The sequence below is a fragment of the Convolutriloba macropyga genome, unplaced genomic scaffold, assembly GCF_964194025.1.
Source record: "Convolutriloba macropyga unplaced genomic scaffold, txConMacr16.3 SCAFFOLD_1011, whole genome shotgun sequence".
In the NCBI taxonomy this organism is placed as follows: domain Eukaryota; kingdom Metazoa; phylum Xenacoelomorpha; order Acoela; family Convolutidae; genus Convolutriloba; species Convolutriloba macropyga.
In genome coordinates this window covers 7501-22500 of record NW_027449191.1, presented here as the reverse complement: position 1 = coordinate 22500, position 15000 = coordinate 7501, and the positions used below count along the sequence as shown (strand labels likewise).

The window sequence follows — 15000 nt, the reverse complement described above, 5'->3', positions numbered from 1 at the left end:
TTTACACTCATATAAGTGGCCTTGAATAAATTGATGAAGACTGTAAAATATACCAAAAAAAGACTGTTAGAAAAATCTAAGAAGAATATGGTAAATATAATGAGTTAATTACTTTTCAAGTAATCTGATTAGTTCTTATTAACAAGAATTATCAAAGCGCAAACCTATATCAATACAATTTCCAACGATTGAGACAGAATATAAATATTTTACTTATAAAGTATTGAATCTAAAGAATCTGGTTTAAGCGAAGAGCTGAAAACTCATTTTGTGCGTGGTCTGCTACCGTAAATAGAAGTGTTTGTATTCCACAAAGATTTAATTATATGGACGAGAAGATATTTTCTTTAGTGTCTGCTGTTTTTATGCTACATTTACTCTGCTTATCTAAAATAAAGACAGATTTGAAAGTATCAGTGTAATCCCGGACAGTTCTTATCTTTCCGGAAAGCTATTTTAAGAATCAATATAGAACATTTTAAGTGGGTTGTTATTTTATTTACAATACCTTATGTTCAAACTGGTGCTATAAAACGAAAATAATAGACAAGTTCTTTTTTGTTGTGTTTGACTTTCTAATGAAAGAGAGTTTGAATAAAAACGTCACTGTTTTACGAATGAACGAGGACAATAATGAAAAATGTTTTAATTACTTTTAACGCTTTCAACTGCAGCAGAAAATTAGTTTTGTAATCTGTTCCTCTATGAATTAGATTGATTTAATTTTTTCATAGAGAAAATTAAAAGTGTCTATTTTTTTTCAGATTCAGTCGGCTTCAATCTAACTCGGAATGCGTCTTGATAAACCAATAGTTTGTAGATATTGTTTGAAAAACATTCATGAGAAGTATTTGTTATTAGCCACAACATACCCAAACAATTCAGTAAGACTGAACTATTTCTTAGCAGCAAGTGAATACTTCAGTCGAAAGGAAAACTTTAATTATGATAATGCTTTGAAACTTCGACCTTATGGAGGACTTATTGGAATAGATAACTCTTCTTTAGATTCATACCCCAACAACTCCAAAACTCTACGATTACACGCACTTTTGCATGACGCTGGTGGTTTCATCCAAGAGCTCTACACTGAAGGACCCGGCTACTCGCACATGCTTCCCTGGAAGCTTAATAGTTGTTTCACTGGACATCTGACAGGAATTCTTTTTTGTTTGTATATTAAGTTTTCCACTCAAAAATTTATCACTTGTTGGAATGTTAAGCAGTAAAACAGTTGTGTTAGACCTTGAAGGTTTCCGTCACAGGAAATAAAATTTTATTGTTAAAGAGTTTGGCATATGTACTGAAGATTACAACGATTGTGTTTTGTTTTCACTACCATCAAAATTTTCCAATTTGACAAATCCGCAGAAAACTTCAATCAATTGGTTATCTAAAAACTTACATGGCTTAGATTGGAACTCTGAAAACTATCCTTACATTTATCTAACACAAATTGTCCAAAGCGTTCGCTTAAGAAACCCGAGAGCGGTTTACTACGCTAAAGGTTTTGAAAAGTCTCAACTTTTATCGGAGTTGCTCGATTGTCCAGTAATCGATTTAAATACTCTAAAGTGTCCTAAAATATCTTACAGTTTTTTTACAGTTAACTGTGGGAATCATAGCTCAACACAGCGTGGTATCTTCAACAATCATTGTGCACGGGAAAAGGCTTGTTTCTATTTTGACTGGTTGACTAATGAGAGAGGAATTGACGAAAGTGGAAGCACCCTTGTCAGCGAATTCGACTATTTGCGCCTTGATCACGAAGGAGGGGACACTGAACCTTTCAATTTGCAAAGGAGAAGCAATAAAAAGTGGTACTCAAATTCGTCAGAAAAAAGTTAGGGTGTTATTGACAGAGGAGGAAATTCGTTCGATTACACACTTGGTTTTTTACATCGAGCCTTTTATTCAGTGGAGAAAACAAAATGTCGGATTCTCAACGCAAAGTCTCGCCTCCGAAACTTCTATTGATATCGAAACATCCAACTGGTAAAGAAGTAGATCAAAATGACAAAATGCTGCCTGAAGAAATTCAGAAACTCGTGAACAAGGACAATGTCAAAAAAATTGTGTACTATGAAAAAACTACAAGATTACCCGCATGTTTCATGGTGCACATGAATGAATTTTTGAGTGATTATAGTTGTTATGAACTGTTCTATGTAAAATATTAAAAAGTACAATAAATTTTCATTTTATACACATTTTCTCTTGTGACGGAACAAGTAACAGTTGATCAAGTTGTGCAAGAAACTCTTTTCGAAATGCAAAGTAGTGGAAAATCTACTTGAAAATTTTGTAACCAGATAACGTTACCACGGTCGGAAGTTGTGTTTTTTGTTCAAATGTTTGTAATTTTGATGCTAATAGTTCTTTGCATTGTGAAATTGACTGTGCTTAAACCAACTTGTGAGGAAACATCAGTTTGGATTTCGATTTTGTCGAGTGTAGTTGGATATATCTTACCAAATCCTCTATTATGAACAAAACTATCCCCGCCAGTGACAGAATCTTTATGGCCGTGGTAGGTCCGTCGGGTTGTAAAACGAACTTAATTTTCAGAATAATAACAGGAAAAACCTTTTATCCAAAGTTTAAAAATGTTATTTTTCTTTACCACGAAATGCAACCAATATACTCACAAGTTGGCAAGCATTTAAACATTGTTTTCAAAAAATTCACAAACTTGGAGTTTTTGCAAAATACTGAAAATTGTTTGCTGATATTTGATGATTCTTGTGAGGAAATTTTTAATGACAAAGCGTTTGTCAAGCTGGCTACCGCAGGTCGACACAAGAACATTAATGTCATTTATGTGAAACACAATCTTTACCAGCAAAGGAAATGGTCACGTACAATAGATTTGAATACAACTCATATCATTTTGTTCAAATCACCACGTGACGTTCAGCAAGTCGCGTTTCTCGGTAAGCAACTGAATCTTACTCATTTTTTAAAAAATTTTTATGAAATAGCAACAAGAGAAACATTTGGACACTTATTGATTGACTTGGATCCAAAAACGTCGGACTGTCTACGATTTTGTTCAAACATTACAGAGCCTGGACCGTCGGTCTTCTACATAACTTCAGACAAAGCCGATATTACTCACATATCAAATGAACGAGAAAAAATTCTTTATACTGGAGCGAATGGTACTTTTATCTGATCCTGAGTTGAGGAAATTTCTCCGCACTTCCGACGACAATATTGTATTGGTACTGTGTGAATGTTTTTACAACGTAATCAGAGGACATGTAAAAGTTCAGATTAACGATTTTGAGCAATATGAAAACGTGATCAAGACTATTCTTCGTAAAAACGTTTCAGTTGAAAAGAAAAGAGCCATACTACTCACAAAAACAGGTTTTGATTTAGTTCGGCTCATTATTCATTTTTGCTACCAGTATTTGAGTCAATCATAAAAGAGAAGAAAATGACAACTGCTGAGGTATTTATTTTAATTCCTAAAAAGGTTTATATGAAAACTCAACCATACAAACCCGGGTCTTAGAGAATCCTGACATTAAACACAAATCAGCACAGCTCTCTATTATAAATAGAATGCGACCAAAGGAACACATTGAAGCAGAGATCAATGAAAAACTGTCGGAACAAGAACTGTCGGTGTTGATGTTGATGACAATGGGCTCGAACATTCAAATAGACGGGCAGATCAGGTCCTAAAAACATTATCATCTCTCTTGCCTCATTCAAAATACCTAAAGTGTGATTATATTGTAGATCTAATTAAAAAGTCTAATCGTGTGCTCATTGGTGAAGACGAGAAGTTACTCATTGACAACAGTCCAACTGACATAAACGCATTCGCTTTCTTGTACAATTTACAGCAACCAACAAAGAAAATTGACAGTCCTGATTGTTTTGAATTATTAAAAGTGTTACAAATAAAGGAAGAACAAGGAATTAACAGCAATGCTAAAACTTCGATCAGGAAAAGTTCTCCAGAAACCGCAACAAAAAGAAAAGAAATCGTCAAGAAATCACAGAAACAAAAACGTTCAAAGTTTCAAAAGCCCCCAAAACAAGACGACCAGAAGCAGCAACAGACCAGCAGAGCACTACTCACCGAAGACGAAAGCAGCAGTGACGAAAAAGATGAGGAAGGTTTCGAAACTCCGTACGAACCAAGTGTACAGAAGGAAAAACAATGGGAATCTTACGACGAGTGAAGAAAAATTGCTGCAGTCGATGTACACAAAAGGGCCAGCTGCGTTTGGAAGCGTTGAAAATTTACAAAAAACGCAAAATTACAACCTCGCAAAGTGAAACAGTTTCTAGAGACCAAGAATGCTCACACAAAATATAAGGGTTTTCGAAAAAGTTTTGCACGTTTGAAAGTTATTGCATATGACCTTGATGAAATTTGGTCTCTTGACTTGGCACACGTGGACAAACTGTCAAAACAAAACGCAGGTATTAAGTACTTATTGACTGCTGTTGACTGTCTTTCACGCTATCTACGTGTCGAACCACTCAAATCAAAATATGCAACAACAACAGCTGAAGCCTTCAAACGTATGATTAAGCATAAACAGCCGAAAAAAGTTTGGGTGGATGCTGGAACAGAGTTCAGGGGAAACTTCAAAACACTTTGCCAGAGGAGAAACATTAAAATTTATCAAACTTTCAGCGAAAAGAAGTCTGCGTTTGCAGAAAGGAACATCCGCTCTTTAAAGAATATTATTTACAAGTACCTGGAAGAAAAATGGAGATATTCATACATCTCTCAGTTGAAAAATTTTAAGCAAACTGTGGTGGAGGATCCACCCGGAGAGGCAACCAAGTATTGAACCTACTAACATAAACACTGTTAAACTATATTACATATATTTATATCCAGATGGAACAAACATATATTCTTTTGTTGTTGTATTATTGTTCAGTATCACCAATAGGTGATAACCATATTGTAAGCCTGAGTGACAGCTTTGTTAAACAGTGTTAACACATGTGCCAACTGGTACTACGTCTAATCACGAAGAGCGTGATAGCAGACTTGCAGTTCTGCCTTAAGCGACTCAAGAAATAGTTGTTAAATTCAAGTTTCACATTTGCTCTTTTGATATCAACATAATCCAACACGACATGGCGCAGTCAGCAATGGCAAGATCTCCCCTTGGAGTTAACTTCTTCTGGGACAAAGGTCACCAACCAGAGCTGGACTGGGACAAATGGCTATCAACTGTTAAGTTAGCAATTATGGTAAAGGACAATATTCAAGTAGAAAAGTTATTACAACCGAAACCAGAAAGCGAGGACCTAGATTATCCAGCCCAACCCCACTACGAACCAGCACAATCAGACGAAACCACGGCCGAAAAAAGGCAACGCGAACAACGCAATCAAAAAAGAAGAACCGATTGGCAAAACGAATGTAAAACAATAGAAGAAAAAGGACCAATGGTAGACAACATCCCATGGGACGATGCCGACAACAAAGCAAAAAGTCTAATTTACTTATCTCTAGGAGCACAAGCCACAAATATATTTCACCAAAGATTCCCTCATACAGACCTACAAAAATGTACCACAGATGCACTCGTCGAACAACTAAAGGAAGCCTTCACACAAACAAGAAATGAAACATTCGACCGATTCCAGTTTTTCAGATGTCAACAAAAAGAAGGAGAATCCCTCGAAGTATTTCATTCAAGGATAAAAAAGCACGCAGCACTCTGCAACTGGGAACACCTTGAAGAAAGCTTGGTGAAAAGTATATTTATCCAAGGAATGCGGAACCATCAAATCCAAATGCATTTACTGTCAGAAGACAGAACGCCCAGCGAAACATTAAATTATGCATTAGCAAGAGAACGAGGACAGGCCAACCAACAAAAAATGCACAATTCACAATCACCACAATCATCCACCCACAGTGACAACCCATGGTTCGAGAAAATACAGTACATCAAAAGACAAAACAGAGTACCAATACTACCAACACCATCAACAGGACAAATACAAAACTGTAGAAGATGCGGAAACAAATTTCTACCGGGCCATCTGAACATATGTCCCGCGAAAAATGAGGCCTGCAGAATATGTAAAAAGATCGGCCATTTTGCAAACCTCTGCAGATCAGCGATGCCACCACGCCCTACATTCAGACAACAAAGACCACAAACAATAAATACAGGGGTTAACTCAAAACAAAAATACAACCCACTGGCACAAAGACAACCACAACAAAAAAAAGAAATACCAATGAAGAGAGAGAAACGGAAAAATCAGACACGGAAGAAACGATCGATCCAGAATCCACATGCTACATAAGAGAGATGATGGAAGACTGGCAAAACATCAACTTCATCAAAAAGATCAACTTCACTGATGAGAAAGTAACAGATATTAATAAGACAAACAGAGGAGAATTCTGGATAAAGACAAGTACTAACAATCAACAAATATTTTGGCTGGTGGACACGGGAAGCCCACGCAGCTTCATGAATACAGACACAGCACAAAAACTACTGACAGATGGAAAAACAAATATAAAACAACCGAACAAATCAATTGGAGAATTCCGATGTTTCAATAATAACAAGATTGATATAATGGGAACCATCCAAGTGGACATAACATCAGGGTCATCCAATGCCAAAAACTGCACAATACTACTAGTCAACAAGAACACCATCAACATCATGGGGAGAGACATCATGGATGAACTGGGCCTACGCCTAACAATGACAACAGCTAACAAAGGTGAGAATAACTTATTCAATATATCAAACACACACCAACGGATATCCAAATGGATATTCAATAAATACCCCCACCTATGCACACGCTTCGGAAGATCAAAAAACCACGTGGCGAAATCAACATTTAAAAAAGAATTCCATCCCACACAACACAAAGGACGAAGAATACCCTTACATCTAACCGAAAAAGTTGCGCGAGAACTGAAAAAACTAATCGACGAAAAACAGATACAAAAACTAACAAAATGCTCCGACGAACACTTTATAAGCCCAGTCGTCATCACAGTAAAATCAGATCAATCAATAAAAATAGCACTAGATTCAAAGATTTTGAATGATGCAATACATAAAAACAAATACCAAATGCAAAGCATAGACCACCGAATGGACAAAATAGGTATGAAAATCTCCGAATTAAAGAACCAGGAAGGAAAATTATACTTTAGCAAAATCGATCTTAAATACGCATACAGCCAACTACCTCTCCACCCGGAGACACAAAAACACTGTAACTTCAATATACTAGCAGGCAACGCCACCGGCACATACAAATTTCTAAACAGGTTCTACGGCCTAACACACCTTCCAGCAACGTTCCAAAAAATGATGGACACAACACTAGACGGTCTAGACTCAACTAATGCATTTCTAGATGATATAATAATAATAACCAAAGGTACAATAGAAAACCACGAAAAAGAAATCGACAAAACATTACACAGATTAAACGAAGAAAACCTAGCAATTAGCTTACACAAATGCGAATTCGGCATAAACGAAATCATCTGGCTAGGATAAAAAATAAACGCCGAGAGAATAAAACCAACAAAAAGAAAAACGGATGCAATTATCCAATTGGATAACCCAAAAACACTCAAACAGTTGCGATCATTCATGGGCAGCATCCACCATCTAATTAAATTCATACCAAAATCAGCAACACTATCAGCACCACTAAGACCTCTACTATCATCACCAACATCAAAGAAAAAATTAGAATGGAATGAAAAACATTCAGCAGCATTTAACAACATAAAAAATGCAATCAAAAACATAATGGAACAAAAACACTTTAACATAAACAACGAAACACGAGTAAAATGCGACGCCAGCAAAGAAGGACTTGGCCCTTGTCTAGAACAAAAGGAAAACAACATTTGGCACCCTATAGCATACGCCAGTAGGTTCCTAAACAAAAATGAACAACGATACAGCATCAACGAACTCGAATTACTAGCGGTCGTTTGGTCACTAGAGCATTTTAAATACTACTTATACGGATCACATTTTACCCTCCAAACGGACCATTAAGCACTACTATCAGCATTAAAAAATAATAGAGGTAAGAAAACGTACCAAAGCCGCCTAACAAGATGGGTCGACAGATTATTACCTTTTCACTTTAAAGTAGAACACATCGCCGGAAAAGATATGGGATTCGCGGACTATCTAAGCCGCCATCCTAACTCACCACCAACTGGCGAAAACATGAACGAAAATCATGTCATTAAGATAATAACATCTTTAAAATACCTCCTACTCACTCAACAAAGAAAATTAGCCAATCAGAATGCTCGAAACACTAGCGCACACAATGACGTCAAAAACCATTCCATTACACGCTTTTTGCCAAATTCACGCTAAGAAACAGTCGTTACCTATTAAGCCTTCTTTATTAACAAGCTCTCAAATTTACATTCCAACTAAACATAATAATTATCATTCACAACAATCAAAACATAATTTACCCACATCGAAAGTTTACATCACTACAAGAAGAAGACCACACCTGGACACAAATACAATACCCATAACAAAACGACACAGAGCACCAAACAAGAAGAATATGGACACACAAACTACACACACAGACACCAACACAAACACAATAGCAACACAAACAGAGGAAACAAACAATAGAGGACTTGGCCGGACTCCACTAGACGCAAAACAACACTTCAGTCCATTCGTAGATATAGACCACGAACAGCAACCGACTTACCTTAACAACTTACATAAAGTTCTCGGGGAGGAATTCATCGCAGAGTCAACCAGAGCAGACCCACAAAGCCGAAGCCTCTTACAAATAGTGCAAGATAAAGACTGGACTACCCTGAAACACTTCAGCCGATACTGGCATTCCCAAAAGCGTGACCTAGGAGTTACACCAACTGGTTGCATCCTATATGACGGGAAGTTGTTCATCCCAACCCAGCTAAGAAAACCGATCATGAATGCCATACATAGGAAACATCCAGGACAAACGGGGATGATGCACCTCGCGAACCTAATCTGGTTCCCGAGAATCCATCGCCAAATCGTCACCCTCACTCAAAATTGCCAACCATGCATTAAGATCGGTAGGAATCTAAAACCCATAATACCAAAAAATAAAATATCAGAGCTACCACCACTAGTAGAACCGAATGAAGAAGTCGAACTGGACTTTGCTGGCCCAATAAACGACGAACACTGTAAAGTATCATACATACTAGCATCAGTTGATAGGTATTCGAGATACCCCCACGCAAAAGTATACCATAATTGTGACGCAGATACAGCCATTAAGTATCTCAACCAATATATTAAATTCCACGGAATCCCCAGAAACATAAGGTGCGATCAAGCACAAGCATTTAAATCTCGACAATTTGAAATCTTCTGCAAAAACAACAACATAAAACTAATTTTAGCTCCAGTTGGAGATCACAGGAGCACAGGAATGATAGAGCGACTAATACAAACAATAAAAAGACGCCTATCGGAAATAAATAACGACACCAACTGGTCAAACGTAACACTCGCAGACAAAATAGCAGAAATAATACAAGAAATCAAAATAATCCCAAACACAACAACACAAATAGCACCATATACAGCACACTTCGGGAGAAAAATCAACACACAACTTTCAAACATAACCACGAAACCATCACGAAACAACATGTCGTACAAAAACATAAAAAATTTCTATTTAGACAAGAAGAGAGGACTCAAACAACCCATGCTGAATGCAGAATCCATCTGGAACATCGAGACCGATTCGGAACCCGAGCTCGATATTAGATTCAACGACGCCACTCCAGATGACGACTCTGCATCCGACCACTCAACACTTCAAAATGTGAAGACAAAAGCTGCGAAACGTAAGCATATATCACCTACCAAAATTATACCAGATAAACTAACTGTAACCTTCGGAGATAAAACCACAACAATCACTAACACAAAAAAGCAAGTAGCAAGAAAAACACTCGCACGTAGAACACAAGAACCACGAGGTACACTTAAACCACTATGGAACATAATACCAGATGGTACAATCACAAACTATTCTCCAACAACAATAACACTAGACACTCACAACCGTAAAAATACCGTAGTAAGAAAAAACGGTTAAATAGTAAACGAAACAAAACCACGACTAATGCACTTCGTAGCATGTAAAACAGTACGAGAATATAACAGAAACCAAGAGAAAATAAAAGCATTTTTGTTAACAGAAAAGAAGAACACTCAGAAGAACCAGAACAGCGAGAACGCAAACGACAATAGTACCGGACCACAAATCTTCAATGACCAACCAGGCCCAAGCAAGCCACAAAGAAGCAACATCCAAATGGACCAGCCCGGCCCAAGCAACGCACAAAGGACCCAACAACCCAAAGCCCCAAGGCAACCCAAACGAAAAGGTACGGCCCCAACGAAACGGACAAATAGGCCCATCAAAGACTTCGACACGCGATCTAAAGAAGCAGCTCTCGCACAAACCAAATTGGAAAAAGCTAAACAACGACAGAAAGACAAAGCGAGATCACCTCGCATCCAAATGGACATGAGGAGACTACAACAAGACAAATCAATCGAAGTGATCAACCTAACATCGGACTCATCACAGGAAAGCCCATTCCAAATCCTAACTTCAAACAACCCGAAAGCGTTCATGTACGCACAGCCAGAAGAGAAAGACAACAGCCCCTCGAAGAGAGAAGCCAAGATCGATAAAATAATAAAGAAGATAACGAATTCGCCGAAAAAGACAATAACTGAACCCGAAGTTGAACAACTCATAACGATTATCCCAGCATCAACATCCACACCAATTGGTAACAACACGGAAGCACGAAAATCACTGACGATAAACACCAACCGCAACCAACTGGTAACAACACAACCACACAACTACAAAACAAGGAAGAACGCCTAATAAAACCAACTGGCCCAACAACGAGCACACAACAAAACATCTACACTGAAAACACATCAGACTCAAACAGGGACATAATAGCCGCTCCACAAACGGCAAACAAAGATACCACAGACACACCAGAGGAACGTCAGGACCCAAGCAATGAGAGGGACAACATCCACATGGAGGAGAAAGACGACGACGGTTCGGGAACTACTTCTATTTCATCGCTCAACACAGCAGACATAGAGGCCCTAAACAAGATTTTTGACTAGACCCAAAAATCATTTCAACGAGGGGAAGTGTGGTGGAGGATCCACCCGGAGAGGCAACCAAGTTTTGAACCTACTAATATAAACACTGTTAAACTATATTACATATATTTATATCCAGATGGAACAAACTTATATTCTTTTGTTGTTGTATTATTTTTCAGTATCACCAATAGGTGATAACCATATTGTAAACCTGAGTGACAGCTTTGTTAAACAGTGTTAACACATGTGCCAACTGGTACTACGTCTAATCACGCAGAGCGTGATAGCAGACTTGCAATTCTGCCTTAAGCGAGTCAAGAAATAGTTGTTAAATTCAAGTTTCACACTTGCTCTTTTGATATCAACATAATCCAACACGACACAAACAATAAACTCACGCAGCAACCGTGTAACAAAAATAGCTCCGAACAAAGTAACCAAAAAAGACGTTCCTTATCTGTTATCATTAAATGCAATTGCATCCGAGAAATTAGTTAGTCGACCCAAATTTCGTATTGGTGATTTTGTTAGAATATCAAAAATTGATTTACCCTTCCGAAAAGGTTATAAACAGACATTTACCAACGAAGTGTTTGAGGTTTACGATATTCCAACGATAAACCCTCCAACATACAGCCTAATTGATTCGAATCAGAATCCAATCAGTGGTAAGTTCTATCAATTGGAACTAGTGAAAGTTGCTGACAACAGCGAAGCGTTCACAAAGCATGAATGAGTTTACCATACATTTAGTTTCATCAGCTTCCATGGAAATTTTTCCAGAGAACACTTTGGCTAACTTCAAAAACTTTTACAATGAAGAAATCAGGCTGCAAGGTGATTGGAGAGTAGTTTTGAGTGAAATTATCTTCCCATCCAGAATCAACCAGGTTAATAACACTCTAATCATAAAGTACTCCTCTGAAGTTAACAAAAACCAACAGAGAAGTATTCCATCTGGTGCTGTTTCAAAACCATAAAAAGGGGAGACAGTCTTGATCAATACTGGAAGCTATGAGAACTTGGAACACCTGATAAAAGCCATCAAGACAGCTACTGGTCTAACTAAATTCAGTCATCAGTACAATAAAATCACAGGCGTTTTGGTTTTGTTTTTTGGCAAAAATGAAGGAATTACATTTTCTGACGAAGAAATACCAAGCATTCTGGGCTTTGAAGGAATCAAAGATGGGTCAGGTACTCATATTGGTTATAAAATGATAGATTCCTTTGACAATTTAGCACTGGGTGACGAAGAAGCAAAAGCTTTTGTTGCTGATTACCCTTTTGATCTGCTTGCAGGAAAACAATTGATATTTGTATACAGCAACATAATTGAGGAGTATCAACACATTGGAGACACAAAAGCTCCGCTGATTCGTATCATTGATTCAAAACAACGTCTGAAAAACGGTAGCCTTTGTGAAATTGAACCTACGCATAGAATAGTTTTTAGCAATTTGGAATATAAGAAATTGTTGTCAAACAATTTTCAGTGTATTGAGGTTCAGTTGAGAACCGAAACTGGCAAATTTGTTCCATTTACGGGAACAGGAAAATTTATTCTGACTTTAAACTTTAAAAAATTTAATTAAATGGAAGCTTACTATCAACAACAATCAGTTTCAACATACTTTGCTGGACACTATCGTCAACGAGGCAGTGGGTTCGGGGCTTTAGAGTCTGGAATTGGTAGGGCGGCCATACCGACAGCTAAAAAGTTTTTGTGGCCTGTTGCTAAAAAGATTTGAAGATAACTGTTTGTACAGGCGGCACCAGAGATTGTTGACGTTGTAGCCAAAAAGAAGAGTCCTAAAGAAGCACTCAAATCAACTGTTCAGAAAACGGTAAAGAAACACGTCGGTGGCTCAAGAGCCCGAATTAGAGGTGTTCGTGGTGGAAATGTTTATAAAAACAGAAACAGAGCGGTCCTGTCAAATCCCGAAAAATCATTCAGAGAAAACAACCGTTACTGAGAAGTCGGTCAGATTTCTTTTCCAAAGTGAAAAATGAATACTGATTTATTACCGGCAGAGGCAACACACACAACTCTAGACTTGTTTGAAAAGCAGCCTCTCCTGATCACCTTTGGCAATGCTTTTACCCAAAAAATTGGTCCATCATACTCACCGGATGGTCCAATGCTTGAATTCGAAGTTGTTGGCGACAGGAACAACTTTATTGATTTCCAAAAATTTCTACTTGAAATAAAATGCAAAATCACGAGAGCCAATAACGCCGATTTGAGAACTGGTACTGATGCCACAAACACAGATTCGCCGTATTTTAGCAATAACGCATTGCACTCTCAGTTTTCAGAGTGTACAGTTTCGGCAAATGGCGTTAAATTGTCAAATACGAACGGCAACTACGCACACAAGGCTTTCATAGAGACAGAATTCTCATCCGGAAGAACAGCAAAGAACACTTGGTTAGTTTGTCAAGGCTATTATTATGAAGACGAACCGGCTAAAATTGATGGAGCTGAAAACAGAGCTACTGATGTTGCTGCGCGAAAAGCTTTAGTTGCTGACTCTCTGGAATGTTCTCTACTTGGAAAACCGGCCAGTGATATATTGACCTGTGACAAACATCTTCTCAGTGGCGTTACACTACGCATCTCCTTCAGAAGGTCTCCAAACTATTTTACCGTCATATCCGAATCTAATAAGCATTACAGAGTAAAAATTGTTGAAGCAAATCTGTACGTGCGCAAAATGACCGTTGCTGATCATGTGTTGTCTGCGATAGAAACAACTTTGCTAAAAACCCCAGCTGTCTATCGGTACACTGAGGTGTTGCCCAGAAATTTTCTTGCCACTGCTGGCATCCGCAGTTGGAGTCAAGAAGACATCTTCTCCAAAGAACCAGTTCGAAGAATGATTATAGCAATGTCAACCAATCAGTCATATTTAGGAACTAACAGAGCGAATCCTTTCCATTACCAGAAATTCAATTTGAATGAAATATTAATTTATCGAAATGGACTACCGGATGTTGGAACACCAATTTCAACAACCTCAGATCAACGAGTCTACTTCAACACGCTTGAAGCTTTAGATTTTCTTGATAAAGGTGGTCATGGCATTCCCCTAGCCGATTATCCAAATCACTTTATTCTGGCCTTCGACCTTACTTCAACACAGGAGGCCTCACACGATTTTATTCATCCTGAATTAACAAATTGTTCAATTTCAGTGGAGCTCACTTTTGGAGCACCTTTGGGTGATAACGTTGAAATTTTATTCCTAGGCGAACGAAGTTCAAGTTTTTACGTCAACTCTGAACGAAAAGTTACCAAAAACTCGGTTATTACATATCCTGTTGATGGATAATTTTGAGATAACTTATCTAGTAAATAATTGTTTTCATCTGAAGCACAAATTTTGTGGAGTTTTTGCAGCTGACAATTTTCCAAGACTGCCAGATAATTGCTTTGCTGTGGTCAATGCGTCAATATCAACATCATCGGGTAGTCATTGGCTACCGATTTGTAACTATAAAAAAATAATATACTTTGCTGATCCACTTGGGCAAGCACTGGATTGCTACCATTTTGTATACACTCGACTGCTGCAGTTCTACTTCGAAGAAAAAGTCGTTCAGTGTCTCAGATTACAGCCAATTCAGAGCCCAAACTCCAAACTGCGTGGACTCTTTTGTATTTTTATAGCTCATATTATTTTCACATATAGCTATCCGTTTGTACACTACATGAATGATGATGATTTGCTACGATTTGCTAAGCATATGATGTAGGACAAATCAATCAATTTAAATTTTTTAGCATCAGCTGTTTTCATAAATTCGTAACTTTTTC

General features: G+C 37.8%; 1 pseudogene; it reads left to right on the top strand.

Annotated features, from left to right (window-relative positions):
* LOC142354847 (hydroxysteroid dehydrogenase-like protein 2) overlaps nt 1-4199 on the top strand; it is a 40119-nt pseudogene extending 35920 nt beyond the window's left edge.
* The last annotated feature ends 10801 nt before the right edge of the window (nt 4200-15000 follow it).